Below are 3323 nucleotides of genomic sequence, written 5' to 3' on the forward strand. Positions count from 1 at the left end.
CTGTTATCCCCAAGATAGTGTGACCCGATTCCAGCACTGGTATTGTTCTTAAGGCCAAAGAAGGAAAGAGATCTCCTCTATTTGTTTTCTACAGAATCACAGACCAGCCCATTCTTGAACTGAATGCTGAGAAAGCATGAAGTCACCTGTAACTTCTTCCAAGGTGTCTTTTCCATGACGAGGAGACATTCCATAGTCCACATAACAGGAGAGAACAGTATTATTGGGTCTGAAGGAAAATTAATGGTGAGTGGGAATCTCTTGGGGCAGTTGCAATTTTCTAGATATTATTTTCCACTTGGAGGTCAGTGAGACAAAACGTTGTGTTGACAGGAAAGTCAAGAGATTGATGTTTTCCTAATAGGGAAAAGACCTCTGAAAAGAGCCCCCAGTGGTAACTTTGTGCAAATACAAAGTCAAGAGTTATTTGTGGCTAGGGATAAATTGCATGCTGCTCTTTTTACTAGGTGATAGTTGCTATCATTTGCAATTGAATGCGATTATTTTCTTTCTTTTCTTTTTCTTTCTTTAGGATGTGCTGAGAGGGTTTACTGAGAACCCAGCCAACATCTTGGAGATCCTCAGGCCACCTCAAGTACTGCTGCTTCTGTATAAATCCTCTGATTGACTGGTGTTTCATCAGCTGGTACTGGGACAGTGACCCAACCACCACCACGATGAGGACACTACTGAGGTCAGAGAGGCACCTGCTTTGGACATAACTGAAGGCTTCCAGGCACCACCCATCCCTAAGGAAGTGTCTGCTCACAAGACAGATGATCTTTCTGCTGTTCCAGATGGCAGCCTGGATGGTGGCGATGTGGTTTTCCCCTGGGAAAAAGTATTTTTCTTCAAAGCACAGGTGAAATCTATTTTGGTCACTGTATTGAGTGTCCAGGTGTTTTAGCAAAGCATTCTGTACCCACTCAAAGTCTTTGCTACTGAAGCAAAAGTAGGCATCATATCAGTATCTATCAGGTTCTATTCCCTGTGGATGGTCATTGCACAGCAGTCTCTGGGCTGCCTTATAACAGATGAAACAAAATCCCTGAAACTTTGTGACTATGAGAATGGTCATGAGGAACATAGTCAAAGTGACAGTTAGTAAGATAAAAAGGGAAAACTTTAGGGACTTTAAGACTTCCTCTTCATCACAGTCCTCCATGGAAATGGAGTAGAGGGAAACCCCCAAGAATGAGTTAGGATACATGCAGTTTATATCTGTAGGAGATCCCAATAGAGTGACATTGGTTTGATTGAGCCAACTTATAAAAGTGCTGAGTTCACACTCACAAATGAATTCCTTATGGGTTATGTCCAAGAAGTTAAGTAATGCAAATACACCAGGATCAGGAGATAGAAGATGGTTTCTGGATATATCCAGGACCTCTTAACTAGCAGGTAAACTACCATGAGAAAGAATGGTGAGCCTGTTGGAGTTGAGTCCCCTCAATGTAGTCAGATTGCTAAGTACTCCAGGGGGAAGGACATTAGGATAGTTATTATTCATATATATAACCTGGAGATGGGAGAGTCCCTTAAAAACATCCCAGAAGAACCCAGTTTCTCAGGCAAGTTGCAACATATTTTCTTCAAGAGGTGTTTTTAAGTTGTGATTACCCAGAGGGGCGTGATTTGGGTTACAAGAGGAAAGGCAATTTGATTTAAAATGAGTTTGGAGCTGAGATACCTGGAGAAGGCGGTAGAGGTCAGCCAGATTTTCTAGCCTATTCTCTGATAAGTAAATGTAGTTGACTTTAAAGTTAATATTTGGCAAAGTCACCAGTTTATTGCCACCTAAGAGGATAGTAAGTTTGGAATAAGAGAAATGGTTTTAAGAGCATTATCCTGGAGCATTCTTTTAGGAATCTGAATGTTTGGTCCTGAATTATTCAAAGTGATTCTTTTGGAGATCAACTTAGGCTACACTATGTAGCCCATCAAAATTGGAATTATAAAGTTTCCCAAGAAGGTTACATGATATATTGAGTATTTGGAGGCTCTCAAGTCCATAAAATGCTTTGTCTGCAATCCTGTTTACCTTGTTGTAGGCAAGGTTCAGAAGTTTCAACCCCTTTAGTGTCTTAAAGAGTTGGGGGTTCAAGGAGAAGATATACCCATGTGAAAGATCCAGGCATACCACTGAGCTGTCCAGGCCAGAGAATGTGTTCTCGTCAGGATCTTTGATGTTTTGGAAGCCAAACCCAGAACCCATAATATGGTAGGTGAGAATCAAAGAGGAAGTCTGGCTTTCCCCTGATGACATTGCTGAAGTTTCCTGTGATAGCCACGGTCCAGCCGTTTTCAGAAACATCAAGGGTTTCCAGTCGCATATTTCTGAATGGATGCATGCATTTCTCCTAGTCCACTGAGACTCCCTTGTACATGTTAGTAGCTTTGAGTCTGAAAAGAGAGAGCATTTTTCCTTGAAGTGGCTTGAGCTCATCTTCACATAAGATGGATATTTGGTTGAAGGAAAAATCTAGGGACTTCAAGGAATTCAGTTTCTGAAATGAAGAATGAAGGTAAAGGCTACCAATTTGATTGTAGGATAGGTCTAAGTGAATGAAAGAAATCAAATTTCTGATATAACCATCTCTTAATAGAGCATCAGAGAGCCCACAGGCAAACAGTCTCAGTTCAAGCAGATGGAACAGTCCCTGGAAAGCAACCTGGATGCAAGAAGTCGATCTGATTTTTACCCAGATCCAAGATCCTAAGATTGGGCAGGTTTCTGAAGGCCTCTTTGTCCACTGTCAAGGGAGTAAACTGGCCCCCGATTTCTAGCAGTTGGAGCTGCTCCAGGCAGGGGAATGAGGTGGTCATGATGGTTCTGATGTAGTTGAAGCTTAGTAGGAGCTTCTCTGTGGTGTTGAGGACCCAGGGAAACTTGGTGAGATTTCAGAAATGAAAAAAGCCCATCTGACCATCAAAGGAGCAGGAAGAAATTCCAAACACAGGACCGGCCATGAGCACCACTCCTAAGAGAAGGTCAAGGCGATCTGCCATGGTCCTGTGGGGGAAAGGAGAATGAAAACACAGCAACTCAGCTTGAGGCACTGTACAGGATCCTCAGAAATTGGGGGTCCCCTCCAGGATGTGCCTGCTCTGGTGGACTCCCTTTGCTCATGTGACACCAGAATGTGGCTGTGGTTGGTACTGGCTGCTGTGGATGAAGCTGTTCTGTCTGTCTTTCTGTCAGACACTTAGTACTGCATTCTCTCCATACGAGGGAATGTTCTAGATATTGACCTGGGCTGGGATGTAGCTCAGAGGTGCCGCACTTGCCTTGCAGGTGCAAAACCCTGAGTTAGATCCCCAAC

General features: G+C 43.1%; 1 pseudogene; it reads right to left on the reverse strand.

Moving 5' to 3' along the window:
• Positions 1–463: 463 nt before the first annotated feature.
• On the reverse strand, positions 464–3009 carry LOC124961111 (toll-like receptor 5; annotated as a pseudogene).
• Positions 3010–3323: the final 314 nt, after the last annotated feature.

This window comes from Sciurus carolinensis, chromosome 12, assembly GCF_902686445.1.
Source record: "Sciurus carolinensis chromosome 12, mSciCar1.2, whole genome shotgun sequence".
NCBI classification, from domain to species: domain Eukaryota; kingdom Metazoa; phylum Chordata; class Mammalia; order Rodentia; family Sciuridae; genus Sciurus; species Sciurus carolinensis.